Genomic DNA, 18,607 nt, shown 5'->3' on the forward strand with positions numbered 1-18,607 from the left:
CAGTCTGTTTGAACTGGACTTATGTCGGTTAAACCTACGGTATATCATGAACAACAGTGATGATGCCCGACGTGTGTGTGTATATATATATATAGAGAGAGAGAAAATAAAAAAGGAACAAACCGTATTATGTGTTCACCAACGTTTCGTCTTTCGAAATAAAGACGAAACGTTGGTGAACACATAATACAGTTTGTTCCTTTTTTATTTTCTCTATTTTGTCGGAATACTATTTCCATTATTTTCATCATATATATATATATATATATATATATATATATATATATATATATATATATATATATATATTGTGTATATTTATTTCTGTGGTGCAACATCAAGACCAGAGAGAAAAACTTTGAAATGATCCACCATTTTCCTTATCAGTTAAAAGCCGGAAACAAAACCACTAGAAAAACAATCGGGTCGATTACTTAAGAGAGTTGATAAACAAATACATTTAATCTAATATATAAATTTAAATAGGTTGGACTCTCCATGTGAGACATAAATAGCAATGCATTTAACAAGTTAAAATTTTATTCTAACTAGCCAATTCCTTCATATTTATCCTTGCTACATATTCTGTATGCTGAAAAAATATAATTATCTTCAGTTCTTCCCAAAAGCAATAATTAAACTGGCAAGGCAGATTTTTTTTTTTTTTTTTTTTTTTTACATTTTCACCCCAAACAAGTCACATTGCCACTTTGGTGTAGGGAGCTACTATCAAGGGCAGCAACTGCTGGGGTACTATGTTGGGATTTGGGCAGCAAGGTGTTGGTTCACGTAACACTTGAACTTCTGCATGTCAGTACAGTTAGGGAAGCAGGGACCTGGAATGGAATTCCAGAGTCTAGCGGTTCTGGGGAAGAAATTACTGGAGTAGAAAGATCTTCTACATCTAGGGATCTCTACTGTGTGGGGGTGGGATTTAGCTGCTTGTCGGGTTTGTCGAGCATGTCTACGTCGTGGGGGCACAAGTGTCTGTAGTTCGTCAGAGCATTCACCATTAAAATACTTGTAGAACAGGCAGAGGGATGCAACGTTTCGTCGATGGGACAGAGGCTGAAGCTTATATGACAGTTCAGGACCTATCAGGTTGGCGACTCTCTTTTGAAGTTTAGGAGTAAGAGACGAGTAGCAGATGCACCAGCCCAAATATAACAACAATACTCCATACATGGGCGAATGGTGGCCTTATAGAGTTATAGGATACTTTCAGGCGTTAATAGCTTTCTAGCACGGTAGAGAGAACCCACCTTCCTCACAGCGGTCCTGGCAATGTTCTCAATGTAATTGTTCCAACTCATGTTTCCTGTGAACCTTAGGCCGAGGAGTTTAAAAGATGTACTTTCAGATAAAAAGTCATTGGCCATTGCTATTGGCAGTAGGGAAGGTTTCCAGTAATTATTGAAGGAAACAAGTTTAGTCTTGGCAGCATTGAAGATGACCATCCATTTTTGTCCCCATTCCACTACGGATCGGAGGTCATCCTCTAGTGTTTCTGTCATTTCTTTAGATATGTATTCATTTGTTTTCCTGTCGTGTTTGTTATAGAGTGTGGTGTCGTCAGCATACATACCCGTCTCACAGACAATTTTGTGAGGGAGGTCATTTATGAATATTAGGAATAACAGAGGTCCAAGGATAGACCCCTGAGGCACTCCCGCATTTATATCATATTGTTTAAATGTACGACCGTCAAGGACAACCTGGATTTTTCTCTTATATAAGAAGGATCTAATTATGTTATGTATTCTTCCAGTGATACCGTATGATTTAATTGTCCTGAGGAGACCCTCATGCCATACCCTGTCAAAAGCCTTAGATATATCTAGAGCTATCGCTCTGTCCTCCCCCACTTTGTCCAGTGAATGGTATATACGTTCTGAGATTACAGTGAGGATGTCTGCCTAAATCCATATTGCTTGTCAGTCAGAAGTTTAGCATCTGTAAGGTGATGGACTAGAGCTTGGTTAATTATGGTCTCAAATATTTTGGCGAAAAGTGGGAGGAAGCTAATGGGGGGATAATTTACTGGGTTAGTTCTTTCACCAGAATTCTTGAAAACTGGCGCTACAGAAGCAGTTTTCCAGCAGGCAGGAAAGCAAGATTCATTAAGGCATTTGTTGTAAAGTTTGGAGAGAACTGGAGCTATTTTGGCGGCGCACTTTTTTAATAGCACAGCTGGGAGGAGATCAGGTCCACATGCTTTGGCAGTGTCAAGCTTTCTTATGATAGCATGCACGTGAGCAGGGGTGATTTTCAGATCGTCTAGTGTGGCGTCTGTCCGCAAAGGAAAGTCAGGGAGGGGGTGGTTAGCAGAGTCCAGTGTGGAGTTGGAGGCAAACCGTCTGGCAAGCATGTTAGCCTTCTCAGTTGCAGAGCAAACAACCTCATGATTGTTGGATGGTGGGGGAATTGTTGATTGCCAATTATTTACTACACTGTTGTAGATTTTCCAGAAGTTACGGATTCGTAATTTCTGTGCTTCGATGCGTTTTTGGGTGGTTTCAGTAAATTCTCTCTTAGCTGTCGCTATTTCTTTCTTACAGTTATTTCTGGCTTCTATGTACTTCTGTCTGTTTGAGCTGGACTTATGTCGGTTAAATCTGTAGTATGCATGCTGCCTTTGCGCTACGGCAGCTGCACAAGTTGAAATGAACCATTGGGGAGAGTGGGGTTTGCTATAGAATTTGCGTGTGGGAACATGTGCTTCAATTGCCATTTTGAACCATTCAGTGATCTCATTTGCCCAATGTTCAGCAGGAAGTGAAAAGATATTTTGCCATGGAGCGTCCCTGATGGCTTCCCAGTCAGCCTTTTTATAATATCTCGTTGTTTTGAGCAGTGGCTCTTCAGTTTTAGCTGTAGAGTTTAGGGCGATTTCAACCATTACCATTTTACAAGGTAGTCACCACTTATCAAGGCCTGGAAGCCACTCGGGGATAAGGGTTATTGTGTATACAGTACATTAGTATTGAAGATTCGATAAAGTGCCTTACTTAAGGGGGCGGTTCATCAGGAATTTGTTTGCATTGGACTTGAAGACATTCAGATTGTAGTCAGGTGGGAAACAGGCAACCAGACCAGAGTTCCACAGTCAGGTGGGAAACAGGCAACCAGACCAGAGTTCCACAGGCGTTTTGAAGCTTTGTTCATGGAATCTATGTTTTGATTTTGGCACAGATAAAGTCTGTGCAAAACCTGATGTATATTATATATGTACACAGCTTATCAAAGCTCTAAGGCCACTCAAGGATAAGGGTTAATGAGTACCATAATAGTGAAACTTGGATAAGTTATTTTAGAGTATGGCTTATCAAGGTCCTGTTTATGTTGGACTTGAAAACGATCATGTTATAGTCAGCTGGGAAGCAGCTCCCTTGTATTGCATCCCATAGACGAACAGTTCCAGGAATAACTCTGCTCATAGAATGTTCACTTGGTTTTAGGCACAGATAGAATGCTGATGGTGATTTAGCTAGTCGGGTGTTTGCCACGAATGCCTTACAGACAGAGAACCATAGAGTGAAGCTGTCGAGCACCTGTCATGAAAATAACGATAGAGCAGAGACAGGCTCACAATGCCTCTTTTATGAGAAACGGGCAGCAGAGAGGGGAAAAGGACATTGCCCACCAAATTTCCAAGTCGGTTTTGTACTCAGCTGAGGCAGGAAAGAGTACTCTGGTCAGTTCCTCCCCAGATGTGCCAGCAATACTCCATCTTAAGACACATTTGGCTCATTTATCCAGGTAGAGGATAGCATCAGGAGTGAGATGCCTACTAAAGTGGTAGAATGATCCAATCATTAACCATCACAACAGATTTGATATATACAGGTTTCATTTCAGATCTGGGGTGAAGGTCAGTTCCAAAAGCTTAGCAAAGCATGGTGCTTCCCTAAAACAAGAGCCATTCATTTCAATTGGGGCCGAGTGGGGATCAGAGCGTTGGTGATGGAAAGAGAGAAGTCCGGATTTAGATGCATTTAAAAAAAATTGTTTACAATCGATCAAAATTAGTTTTACCAGTTTTGTTTGTTTATTGTTGGTTTGTTTGTTGGTAGTTTTTTTTTTACCTGTTGTTTATTTTTTTATGGGTAACACATATTAGTGTCTGGCCTGCCAAATCATCTTCTGATAAAAGTACAGAATAGTTAACGCATGAGAATTTTTAATTATTTTATTTAAATGAGAGCATCTACTGAACCTACCAAGTTTTAATGTGTACAAACGATTGATAATATTTTTAAGGGTAAAAAAATATTACAAATCCTTTACTAGACAAATGTTTTATATAAATTATGAGTTTTTTTGTCTTTTTTTTTTTACTATTTCACAGGTGTTAACTATTGTGTACTTTTATACATCTTTTTTAATCATTCTGATTACTTGATTCAAACTAGCCTGTTTTTTTTTTGTTTTTTGTTTTTTTGTGTTATGTTCTTCTGCTTTGTTGTTGGCCCAAATATGATTTAGTTTTCTTAATTTTTTTCTGATACTAAATCGGTCTATATTATTTTAATTAGAATTCATTATTGAGATGAGTATTATTTATTAATTTTTTTTATTATTTATTAATTTTTTTTATTATTTATTATGGACTATTATCCTCATCTTTTTCTTTCCTATCCCATCGCGGTTACCACCTGACGAAGACCAGAGGAATAGTTGGCCAAAACATTGTGAAACAACTAAGAAAAAGATGAGGATAATAAATAAATAAAATAAAAAAAATAATAAATCGGTCGTCTTGTAAATTCCTTAGATTTTTTTGTTTATGACCTAAACAGAATCAGCCGCTTATGAAATTAATAAAAAAAATATATGGCTGTCTTCAAGTCTAACATAAACAAGTTTTTGATGAACCGTTCTACATGTAAGTTAACAAATTTACCGAATTTCCATTACTAACGGTTACTATATTGTCCAATTTCTACTGTACACTCTTTAACCCTTATCCTCGAGTGGCCTCTTGGCCTTGATAAGTGGTGATGTCTATGTAAAAAAAAAAAAAAAAAAATTCCCACATTTATCTGTGTCCAAAGATAAACAATATATTTTTTAATTAAATATCAACCTATATAATTCTTACATTGAACCGTCTACCATATTACTAGGTAAAATTGTTTTTTCTACAACCTGAAGTTTATCATAAAGCTTCTGGCCTTCTCATAACAGAAATGTTTGAAACGGCCAAGATGAAGGGTTACTTGTGCTTTAAAATTATCTTTCTTTCATCTTACAGATCTTGTTCATTTCGAATGACAAGGATCACTTTAAAACCGAGGTAGATGGGCCTCTTCAGCCAGGTTTATAGCAAGCAACCCATCTAGGAGAAGAAAACTGATGTAAAACCTTATTCATTTTTTTTTTTTTTTGGTTTTGTTAATGAATCACCAGTTATTAAGGCAAAAGGCGATTCAAGGATTGGGATAAATGAGATGTCAAGTTAATGATAACACCTTCAGAGGATTGGAAACGATGAATGATATGGCAAAAATTTGATTATTTAAGTAGATAAAAACTTGTTAACATATCGGACTTGAAATTAACCATGCTGTATCCACTGGAAAGCAGTCCTTTGGTATTCTATTCCATTGATAGGATGTTCTTGGAAAGAAACTTTGTTCATGGAAGTTCAATTTAATTTTATATATACAAACAAAAGAAAAGTCTTTCTTATAGCTGTAACTAGACAAGTATTTGCTGTGAATGTTTTATAGGAGAGAACCAAAGATTGGAGCTCAGCCGAGCATCTAATATGAAAATAGCGATAGTGTAGAGAAAGACTAGCAAAGTTTATAATCATGAATCATCAGATAACAGTACTCGCATTATACAAGCGTTTATCACTATAAACCCATTTTGTAGCAAGGTCACTCTGCAATGAAAACACACTAAAAAATGATGACAGACGTGTTGAAAGGCGTTAAAACGTAATAAAATATTCATTAATTGTTGCAAAAGTGGTCAAATTATTCTTGATTGTAAAGAAAAAAATGTTTAACATTAATTCTTTAAAAAACGTGCATTCTTTGATTTATTAGTATCACTTAACATTAACACATTAATTACAATTAAAAAATTTTTTTAAGGCAATTCAAATTTTATTTGTAAAATTGACAGATCGAAGGACATCTTTTTACAAAAGTGTTGAAAAAAATCTCTAACGCTATTATATAAAAGGAACTTTGTGTGTGTGAGAGAGAGTTCTTCCCTATGAACTCGAAAACGGTTGCACTAATTTTTACGAAATTGCACAGTATTCTGAATTAGGTTATGTATTAGAACGTCTTTGATAAGTATCGATAATCAAAATAATCCGATGAAAGAAGAGCCGATTTTGAATAAAGTTAACACCTTACACAGCCTAACATCACACGAGCATTTGAGAAGTTTTATTACTATACAAGCCAAAAGGCCCAACATATAAAATCAACAGTAGGTTCTTTGATATGACAAATGAGCATTCGAAATGAATATTTCTCTTTAAAGCACAATTGAACCATGATACTTGACCTTTTCATTTTAAACTTAAATTCAAGCCATTATCAATGCACGAACAGTAAAGCCAGGCACATAAAATCAACGATAGTTTCGAAATTAATGTTTTTATTTAGAGCACAATTGAAGCATGATATTTGAGTTTTGCATTTTATACTTAAATTTAAGCCATTATATATAAAAATATGGTAAAATAGTCCAAAAAACGGGGTGTTTTTATTAGCCCTAAAATAGCCCCTGGGGCACACCTAAGAGTTATTGTGAAGTATAGACAAACAAAATTATATAAAAATCAGTTAGTTACGACTTTTCAGAAAGTTTTATAAAAATCCAAGGCATCAATTTTAGCCATTTTAACCCGAAAGGCACCCCTAGGGGGGCAACCGGAGTTTTCTCGGAAAATCCGTTGTTACATTTTTCTCATATCATGTTTGTGTAAAATGTTTTAAAATTCCAAAGTGTAGTTATTGAGAAAAGTGCGGACGAACAAGGATGAATTTACAGGTCTCCTTTCCTTTTGTCGGGGGGAATCCAATAATTTATAAAATTAACAGTAGATTCTCTACTTTTCAATATAGACTAGAACGTATTGCAGATTAAATCGCTATGAGAAGGCATATGAAGCTTCCTCCCAGTGCACTGTGATGAATCCTCAACTAAAGCAATCAATCTATTTGATTTTAAAATGAGCGATTTTACAGATTTTGATGAAAATAAAAATATAGGGAGGGGGGGGGGTGAGACATTTGTTGATCATTGTTTTTTTTTCAGTCTTGCAGCACTTTCTGCAAGATTCTGACAATTCCCAACATGGCAGTCTTTTAAAGCACTCCAACATTGCAATGGATCCTAATTTTCTCAATCCATTTGTCAAATTTGCCAGGGATTCTATCACAAGTAAAAAGAAGATGGCCATTTATTATAATTTGCCTATCAGCATAGAATCGCCAATAATATCAGCCAGACACAAAATGTGACAATAGAAAGAAGAAGAAGAAGAAAAAGAAGAAGAAGAAGAAGAAGAAGAAGTTGTTAAAAAAAAATAGAAAAAATTGTTTATTGTACTTAATTTTCTTTCATTCTCTTCGGAGTTTAAAATCATTTTTCTTTTTGACAAAATGTGTTCGAAAATATGAGGCCTAATGAGGTTTTCTCTCTAGTGTTCTTCCTCAACCTAGAACAGTACCCTAATCAACCAAGTCGCTGACAGCATAGATGCAGCACTCTCTCTAGATATTAACACCCAAGTACATGTATTTGGTGACTTCAATGTCCACCACAGTAACTGGCTTCGTTTCTCTACTCACACAGCTGTGTATCACACATAACTTTCTTATATCCCATTCCCTGACAAAAACAGTTACATTACCGACATGTATCCCAGATCAACAGGATCAGCAAAACTCACTTCTAAACCGATTTCTGACCACAGTTTCCGAGGATTGTCTAACAAATGCTCATAACCCACTCGAGAATGCTGGTCACGTTGTGATACTGGTAGACATCATCCTAAACAAACACTCTCCCAAATGGTTCAATTCTACTTGCACAGCTGCCATTGCTCAAAGGCAACATGCGTTCTGCAGATTTATTTGACACAAGTCCAGTACGAATAAACTAAAGTATGTAGAAGCTCGTAATAATATAGGAGTGAAATAGCCGCAGCCAAGAGAAGGTTTACCGAAATCACCAGAAAATGCACTGACTCGCAAAAATTAGGACCTCGCGATTTCTGGAAAATTTATAACGGTGTAAAGAATAATGGACAATCAACAATTCACCCGCTATCCAACAACCTTCGGATTGCTTGCACAGCAACCAAGAAGGCCAACCTGCTTGCTCGACAGTTTGCCTCCAACTCCACTTTAGACTCAACAAACCACTCCCTCCCAAATTTCTCTTTGCAGATAGAAGTTACACTTGCTCTGAAAATCATCCCTTCATATGTTCGTGATATCATAAATAAATCTAGACGCATTGAAGGCATGTGGCCCTGATTAAAAAATGTTCTCCCGATGTTGCTACAATTCTTTTCAAACTTTTCAACATATGTCTTATCAAATTTTACTTTCCTGACTGGAAAATTGCTTTTGTGGTACCAGTTTTCAAGAATTCTGGTGAAAGAACTAACCCACCTGTCATCACCCATTAACCTATTCCCTCTCAAAATTCTTGGAGTTGTTAATCAATCAAGCACTAGTCCACCAACTAATAGATATTAAACTTCTTTCTGGCCGACAATATGGATTTTGGCAAACCCATTCTCCTACAGATATCCTAACTGTAATCTCTAAACGTATATATCATGCACTGGATAAGGCAAGGGAGGCTAGGGCAGTAGCTCTTGATATATCTAAGGCATTTGACAAGGTTTTCTCATGAAAATTCAATCATATGGTATTACTAAAGGAATACTTAACATAATTAAATCCTTCTTAGACATGAGAAAAATCCAGGTTGTGCTCCATAGTTGTAGGTCAAAACATGATATAAATGCAGGTCTGCCACAGGGGTTAATCCTTGAGCATTTATAATTCCTCATATTCATAAATGATTTCCCTGATAAAATTGCCTCCGAGATGGGTATATTTGTATATTTGCTGATGACAGCACTTTCTATAAGAAACACAGAGGAAATGGCAGAAACCCTAGAGGTAGCCCTCTAGTCTGTAATAGAATGTGGACATGAATAGATGGTAACATTCAATACTGCCAAAACTAAACTTCTTTCCTTTAGTAATTAAACAAACTGTCTCAACTACTGGTAACCATGACTATTAGCATGCTACCTGAGAGCTCATCGTTCAAATGCCTCGGCTTAATATTCACAGGCAACAAATACATCGAGGACATTGCCAAGGCTGCTGCAAAGAAGGTAGGCTCTTTCTACCATGCTAGAAAATTACTCGGACCTGAGAGTATGCTGTATCTCTACACATACACCATTCGTCCATCAAGTCCTGCTAATACATCTGCCACTAGTCTCACTCTTGGACAGAGTTCAAAAAACACTTACCAAATTAATAGGTCCTACACTATCAACCAAACTGCAACCTCTGTCCCATCACCAAAGTGTTGCATTCTTGTGCCTGTTTTATGAGTATTTTAATGGAATGTACTCAGTCGAACTCAAGCATTTGTATCCCATCGATGTAAATACCCCCCAACTAACCCGGCAGTCAGCAAAATCACACCCCTACACTTCAGAGATCTTTAGATGCCAGAAAACCTTCTACTCAAACAGTTTTGTCCCTTGAACTGCTAGACTTTGGAATTCCCTCCCGAGTCCCCTGATTGTACTGACATGCAAACAGACATCTTGCTGCACAACTTCCCACATGGTATCTCTGTAGATTTGATCCAAAATAGAGCTATGTTGCATCCAAGTAGTACTGTGTTTGTTTGCCAAAAAAGAAAAAGTAAAAATATTCCTAAGCAACGATACATAGTTAAAATTAACAATACTTCTATCAAAAGGATACCCATATCAACTAGAATGTTTTCAATCGGAATTTTTAGAATGGACAAGGGTACTTATATAGAATACGGACCGTGCTGAAATGAAAGTATTATTTCGAAATCCATTATTAATATGGGAAGGGTGTTGGGTATTTTGTAACTATTCTGTACTTTCATCAAACAATTTAATTTAAAAAATAACATAAAAATTGAACTAACACACACACACACGTACCGTAGTCTACTTAAATACCCAGATCGGAAATAACCCAGTGGTCGGGCCGGGCGGCAAGTACTAAATTAGTACCGACATGAAATGAAATATTTTTTAGCGCTTGTTACAGTCGACAGATCGATTTTTTTTTAATGTGTTCTTTTAAGCCCAAACAATATTACGAACTCAGTCATGCCGAAAATAGTGATATATCCAAAAATTACGAAAAATCATCGAATAGAAATTTATTTCTAGTCAAAAGTAATTTTTACGGAAAATTGGGTAAACTCGCATTTTTATAGACTAGTAGGTGGTTAGAGTTAGGGTTTAGGCTTTATAAAGTAGGTGGTTAGGTTTAGGGTTTATAAAGTAGGTGGTAAAGGTTAGGGTCTATACTTTATAAAGTAGGTGGTTAGGCTTAGGGTTTAGGCTTTATAAAGTAGGTTAGGGTTAGGGTTTAGGGTTTATAAAGTAGGTGGTTAGGCTTAGGGTTTAGGCTTTATAAAGTAGGTGGTTAGGCTTAGGGTTTAGGCTTTATAAAGTAGGTGGTTAGGTTTAGGGTTTATAAAGTAGGTGGTAAAGGTTAGGGTCTATACTTTATAAAGTAGGTGGTTAGGCTTAGGGTTTAGGCTTTATAAAGTAGGTTAGGGTTAGGGTTTAGGGTTTATAAAGTAGGTGGTTAGGCTTAGGGTTTAGGCTTTATAAAGTAGGTGGTTAGGCTTAGGGTTTAGGCTTTATAAAGTAGGTGGTTAGGTTTAGGGTTTATAAAGTAGGTGGTAAAGGTTAGGGTTGGGGTTTAGGCTTATAAAGTAGGTGGTTAGGGTTTAGACTTTATAAATTAGGTGGTTAGGGTTATGGTTTAGGGTTTATAAAGTAGGTTAGGGTTAGGCTTTATAAAGTAGGTGGTTAGGGTTAGGGTTTAGGCTTTATAAAGTAGGTTAGGGTTAGACTTTATAAATTAGGTGGTTAGGGTTAGGGTTTAGGCTTTATAAAGTAGGTTAGGGTTAGGCTTTATAAAGTAGGTGGTTAGGGTTAGGGTTTAGGCTTTATAAAGTAGGTTAGGGTTAGGCTTTATAAAGTAGGTGGTTAGGGTTAGGGTTTAGGCTTTATAAAGTAGGTGGTTAGCTGAACACAGGGTTTGGGTTTATAAAGTAGGTGGTTAGGGTTAGACTTTATAAAGTAGGTGGTTAGGGTTAGACTTTATAAAGTAGGTGGTTAGGGTTATAAAAAAAGAAAAAAAAAGTAGGTTGGGTCAGCTAAACACAGGGGACAAAAGTCCGGAAAGAATATTTTAGATTGTGTCATGGCTGCAATATTTATTGTTTATAGCAAAAAACTTATTTTTAATTAAAACAAAATAGCAGTTGTTCTACTCGATGAATTTTTTAATTTTTGGATATATTACTATTTTCGACATGACAATTAAGTACGTAATATTGTTTTGGCTTAAAACAATATATTTTTTTAAAAATCGATTTATCGAAAGCACCTATTTTTTTTTTTTTATGTTTTCCTAACTTAGGTTAGAATCATTGTATAAAAAATGAGTTTGATAATTTTCGTTAAAATTAATAAACGAATAAATGTTAAGTTTCCTGTAAACTCTGGTGGAGGGGGACGATGTAAAAAGGAAAAGATGTTTGTCCCTAACCCTAACAAATGACTGCACTTCTGTTAACATGTGTTGCAATATTTTGTTTTTGCCACGAAGCTGTTTGGGGCGTAGAATGCGTCAGTTCTTCAGAAGACCGAACAGCTGTTGTGTCACCTCGATTAAATTCGGTTTTGTTATTCGCATGCCGATATGCTTTAGTATCGTTCGACTTTTTACATTTGCTTTCCGGCTTTCAAATCGTAAACTGCATCGACCATTTCTGGTTTGTTCTGCAAATCGAAAACATTCGTATCGGTATGGCCCCCCTTTAGAATCACGATAACAAATGAAGTCGTTTGATTCTGAGAAATTCTTCTAAATTCGAATGCCAGGAAAATGGTTCTTTTTGTTTGTTTTACCATTTCCGCCTAATCGTTTCGTTATTTAATGAATTTATTTTCAATTTTAGATTTTTTTTTAGATTTGCCAAAAGGACTTTTTTTTGTCACGCGAATCACAATAAATTAGGGAAAAATGAAAAGGTGCTTATGTATTTTCGGTACCGCGCTATTTTTAAATAGTTTTCTCAGGCTAAATTCAAATTTCACGATATCTTTATTATTATTATTATTATTATTATTATTATGCTTCGGTGGGAGCACAGAATACTTACAAAAAACACCCTTCCTCCCCATGTTAAGAATGGTTTTCGAAATAACGTTATTATTTCAGCGTGATACCAAAATACATAAGTACCAAAGCAAAATTTGTTTCTTTCTTTTTAGAGGTTGAATATTGACACTTGCTGGAATTTGTAAACACAATGTTTTTTTTTTTTTATTTGTTTGTTTTTTCTTTTTTTTTTTTTTACCATGCAAAACAATTCTATGTGCTTACGTTTTCTGGTTGTGTTTATTTAGTATTTATATAAGACTTGTTGTCCAGAATTCAACGGATATTAATAAACAGCAATCTAAATGAAGTGGCGAAGTAAGTGCACACTCACCAGTCATGTTGGGTTCAGAGTAAAATAATTCAAAATATGTTTACAATATTTTCTTTAAATAAATCTATTCTTTATTCATAGCAATTTTATAGAAAAACTTCTGCCCCCCCCCTCCATCGAGTGTGTGCGTGGTTTTGTTTTTCGAGTGCTTTGATTTTGGCATTGAAAACCGTAACTCCAAGTATGGTTTGAAATCGAGAGTGATTCTATAAGAAAAAAATTTTTTTTAAAAAGGTAAATTTTTACGATACGCCACCCACAGCGTATTATAAACACCCCAACCTCGAAAGCCGCTCTTAACATGGAGAGGTTGGGGGGGGGGGTATTCCGAAAGCCATTATTAACATGGGGTGATTGGGGGTGTTTCTGGGGCAAGTCGTAAAAAATTAAAAAAATTCCTTTTAATTACTGCTATTTTGATTTCGGTACTTATGTAGATTTGGGGCCATACTGAAATAATGTAATTTTCAGATGTTTTTTTTTTTTTTTTTTTTTTTTTTTCGTAGATGAAGATTGCTTATGTGTTAATCGGACTACTATTCTCATCTTGGGTGTTATTCTTACGTTTCAGTCGATTGGCAGAAATGTTGAAAGAATAACATGAAAAATGAGAATAGTAGCTCCACAAACAATAAGTTAATCTTTAGTTATAGTTCAGCGAAACAAACACACAAACAAACAAACAAACACACAAACAAACAAACAAACAAACACACAAACAAACAAACACACGTTGAATTTTGTCTGAATGCCACACTGAATCGCCGAAATAAAAAAAATTTCCAAGAAAAAGAAAAAATCGCGAAAACAAAAAGGCAACTGTTCCAAAAATAATGGCACACATATAGAAATCAGAAAAATGTACCGAGTAAACAAACTTTCAAAATAGACGAATAAAAATAAGCTAGCAAAGATAATGCTAAAAATATATGGTGGATTCGAATGAATAGCAATGAATTTTATTAGAGTCTTATTAAAAAAAAAAAATGTGTTTTTAAATTTTTTTGTGAGACGTGCAAAAAAATAAATGAACATGATTATTTATTTGGGGGAGAATTTAGAGATCCTTAAATCAGAACTTACGATGAAAATTTGTTTTTGCTTCAAACGGTAAAAAAAAATTGCGTAGGGATTTTATCGTCGCGCCTTAAAATCCACAGACCATTTCTGTAAAGATCTGGTCCCTATTGATTTTGCGGTGGAAGTTTAGTTATGTGCAGTTCTAGGAAGTCCACCCTTCACCCAAAGCCTTGCTTTAATCGCCCGAGGCGCCCTTACCGGGGAATGCTGACAAGGCTGCCTAGGCATTTTTTGCAGGTTAAAGTGCCCCTCTTCGGGGGTGTTGACTTCTCAATCCCATTTTCCGACCCAGGTGTCTGAGTTCTTGCAGTGAGAGAGTTAAAACAAAACTTCTCTTGCGCGTGTGTGTGATATGGGAAAATACTCGACATCAACCTCAATAACCACAAGTTTGCCATGTACAAAAAATAATGAGGAGCCAAAAAGAAAAACAAATCTAAAATATCCTAGAACCAATGAAAAAAAAAGTTCCCCACTGTCCCCAACGTATTATAAACACCCCCAACCACCCCATGTTAAAAACGGCTTTCGGAAAGCCGTTCTTAACTTGGGGAGGGGTATTCCGAAAGCCGTTCTTAACATTGGTTGGGGTGTTTATACTACACTGGAGCAGATCGTAAAAAATACCAAAAAAAATAATGGCAAGCATGTTGGGAATTTTTTAAGTAGTTACTCGTTCTGTCCTATGCTATATGGTCAATAATTAGGTGATCATTTTAACGTTAAATATATGCACGGTCCAGAGAAACCCCAAGCGAGTTAATTAAAAAAAAATCCGACTAGATGGGAGTGATTCTATAAAATGATTTCACTTTAAAGTAATATTTATTTGTTATATATTTGTTTTTTTGACAACTTTTTCCGATCTATGTGTACAGCAATACAAACCCGACATTTTTTTTAATTGAATCACTCATTTCTAAACCGGTTTTTGGTTGAAGTGTTACTTAGAAAGAAGAAACATAGAACGACTTGGAATCGTGTGTGTTTCCATAAAAATTATCTTCAATTGAATGAATCAGATTTCTACGAATTATGTTTTTTTTTGTTTAACATCTACGTGCTTTATTTTCATGGTGCTTATGCACTTTGACTTTTCTTATCGCGCTATTTTTTTAAAATAGTATTTTCAAGTTAAATTCAAGTTTTACGATATCTTTCATATTCAATTGTTAGGTGAAAGTAGAGAATAGAAAACATCCTCCCCATGTTAAGAATGGCTTTGTAAATAATTACATTATTATTTCAGCACGGTAACACAAAAGTGCATGCAAAATAAGTATCATTTTCATATATATATATATATATATATATATATATATATATATGTGTGTGTGTGTGTGTGTGTGTGTGTGTGTGTGTGTGTTTTACATCAACTATATCTTCACTAAGATTGTATAACTAAATAACTAATGGTTTTCTATGATCGTTAATGATGCTTGTACAAAGAAAGGGTGTTTTCGACAGATTGTTTTTTTGTTTTTTGTTTTTTTGTTTTTGTTTTAATATGTCGTTCCAAGCCAAAACACAACTTAATTGTCATGCTGAAAATAGTAATATATATTCAAAAATGACAAAAATTCATGGAGTAGAACAACTGCTATTCTGTTTTTAGTTTAAAAAAAAAAACGTTTGGCATAAAAAGTGGCGAAAAGGGAGATAGCTATATCCCTTGTATTCGCAATCTTCAACATGTAGGGAGAATCAAAATGAATTTTCGCATTTTTATATATATATATATATATATATATATATATATATATATATATATATATTACTATTTTCGACACGACAATGAAGTACTGTTGCCCTTTTTATCAAAAACAACATATTAAAACAATCGATCTGGCAACCCTATGTTAACAAGTAGTATAAGCACCAAAGAAAGGCAACAGATCGATTTTAAAAAATAAGATTGCAGAAACAAGGGGGCATAACTCAGATTGCTTATTTTCAAAATCAGTTTTAATTTTTGCTTATTGTTCGTCATTTAATTAAATTATTTTTTTTTATAAAAGAAAATATATTTTTGATGTAAACTTACGAAAACAGAATTGGAAATTATTCAAATTTTAAATTAATTTTGAATTGTTGGTGCTCGTGCATTTACTGATCCGCGCTATTTTTAAATCGTATGTCCAAGTTTAATTAAAGTTTTATGATGTTTTTTTTTTTTTTTTTAATTCAATTGTAAGGTTAAAGTACAGAATAGGTACAAAACACTCTCCCCTCCCCATGTTAAGAATGGCTTTTTTAAATAATAGTGTTATTATTTCAGCACGGATCAATAAGTGACTTATTGTACCGCGCTGAAATAACAACATTATTATTTAGAAAACCGTTCTTAACATGGGGACGGAAAAGATATTTTATAACTATTCTCATTCTGTACTTTCATTAACTTGAAAATACTATTTTTTTAAATAGTGCGGTACAATAAACACCACTAAATTTTCGGTGCTTATGCAAAGAAGGTACCGTGCTTTTTTTTTCTTTTAGTATTTTAAAGTTAAATTAAAATTTTACGCCATCTTTTGTTTATTAAACTGTTAATTGAAAGTACAGAATAGATACAAAATACCCTTCCAATGTTATGAATGGCTTTCTAAATAACGTTCACACTACGGCAGACGGCACCTTAAAGTACCATTTCATTGAAATTAGTTGATTCCTGAATTTTGGTGAGTTTTTAGTCAAAAAGAAAAATCAAAACCTTACATTTTGGAGATCGACTATTCAATTTTGCACGTACATAACTTTAATAAACAAACTCAGATGTTTTTTTTTATTATTATTTTGAATGAAAGTTCAGTTTAATGATGAAATAGAAAGAGATTGAGATGGAAATGAAATATATTTAAAGTAAAACGAAAATAATAATCCTACCTTGTTTGGTCGGTTTTTGTTGTATCCAAAAAAGGGGGAAATATTGGACGTTTTCCCTTTTATTTTCTGTAAGATGTTTTGATCGGCGATCGTTTTTTGTAATGTAAATAAATAAATATGCTGAAAACGTTTCTGAATGAATGAAGTGTGCGCGTGTTTATTTATGAATTCAAATTTCCTTGGGTGAAAAAAAACAAACAAGTTTTGTATTTATTAATATTTTAACAACGATGAGAAATAAGAGAAAATTTTGAATTTGAATTCAAATTATAGAGCCGTTCGGCAGAAAATTAAATTGAATTAAATTTAAGTATATATTAAATTTGATTAGTACTTTTTTAATCAATTTGTTTTTATTTAAATATTTTTTTATTGTGTGTGTGTGTGTAATTTCTATTTTAGTTGTGGATAAAGTTAATTTTTTGTTTATTTACTATCTTTTCCAAAATAAATAAACGAAAATTATTTGTCAATTGTTTGGTGTGTTTATGTTTTAAACAAAAATGAAGTTATTTGTTTTAAGTCGTTTTCTTGCGAATTTCTGTTTTGTTTCTGTCTCTTTTCTAATTTTTTTCAACTTCCTTCTTTCCGTTTTTACGTATTTCTGTGAAGATGCGGAAATTTTGTGCGGAAAGAAAATACGAACGCGTGTTTTTGTGTAAATTTCTTTCAGAGCGCTGCTTTTTGTTGCAGCAACAACGGAGAGAGAGAGAGAGTTGCGGTGAGAGCAAAGGAATATCTACCCCCCTCCCTCTACCTTTCTTTACCTACATCTCCTCCTCCTCCTCCTCCTATTCCTCCTCCTCCTCCTATCTCTCTCTTTCTGCCTCTCTCTATAATTTGAATTCATTTGTCTACCTTTTTTCTGCCTCTCCACCTCTTTTTCCTCCCCCTCCTCCCCCTCCTCCCTCTGCCTATGCTTCTCGTTCTGCAGTTATATCGCTGCTCTTCCCTCACCGTCTCTTTCTGTCTCTCTCTCCTGCCACGTGCAGTAGTCAGCTGAGAATCCGAGTTTTTGAGCTTCTCAATGTTTTGGCAGGAGGTGGATGCGGCCACCTGACTAATGTACGGGAAAACACGCGGGGAGGTTGGCGGTCTTTAATATCTAAAATTAGACATCTCCCCTCCAGGAGGCATTTTTCTTTGACTGCCAAACCAGTGCTTCTTCTTCCATTGCACTAACAAGAAAACGTAAGAATTTAGGAGTCACGGTCAACCAACCACCACAGGCACAGCGCGTAAAAAGAGCTCACCCAATCTCTACCCCCAAAGCCACGGGTGTGAAGACAAGACCTGTTGTTGAAAGCCTCCGTAATTTTATCTTTTCACGTCTTTAAAAAGTTACCACAAAAATGATAGTCGCCGAGCATTTTTTTTTCTTTTTACAACAAAACAAAAACGAGTCGAAAAAAGAAAAAAAGAATTATTATATGCAAACAATTAATATTACCAAACCAAAAGCAAGACCAAGTTCTTCTACTTACCTGAGAGGTTTTACGTTTTAACTTGATTTAAAGCGTTTATTTAATTTGAAACAAAAGCAATAATAAGTTTGTTGGGTTAGAACGAAAATCCATTTAGATCCTTGATGATCAGTCAAAAATCGAAAGTTAAACAAAATACTAGTAGAACATTTTCGCACGATTTATGGCATTTATTGGATGGGTTTCAACTAGTATTTTGTTTAATTTTCGATATTTAAGCGATTATCGCGAGAGCAAGGGCCATTTTTATTTTCGTTTTAACTCAACAGACCTGAGAATACTTCTGTTTCGAATCAAGTAAATGCTTTAAAATAAGTTAAAACACACAAAAAATAAATAAATAAAATTTAAAAAAACTTATCCAGGTAGAG

At 34.8% G+C, this 18,607-nt stretch overlaps 1 protein-coding gene across 1 annotated transcript in view; it reads right to left on the reverse strand.

Annotated features, from left to right (window-relative positions):
* Nucleotides 1-17,412, reverse strand: part of LOC145283485 (cytosolic purine 5'-nucleotidase-like) — a 363,668-nt gene extending 346,256 nt beyond the window's left edge. Inside the window, exon 1 of the mRNA XM_080132307.1 lies at nucleotides 16,753-17,412. The gene's annotated coding sequence lies outside the window, so the exon portion shown is untranslated. The remainder of the gene's footprint in view (nucleotides 1-16,752) is intronic.
* Between the last annotated feature and the right edge of the window lie 1,195 nt (nucleotides 17,413-18,607).

This window comes from Euprymna scolopes, chromosome 8 (genome assembly GCF_053919585.1).
Source record: "Euprymna scolopes isolate OS-2025 chromosome 8, ASM5391958v1, whole genome shotgun sequence".
Taxonomy (NCBI): Eukaryota; Metazoa; Mollusca; class Cephalopoda; order Sepiida; family Sepiolidae; genus Euprymna; species Euprymna scolopes.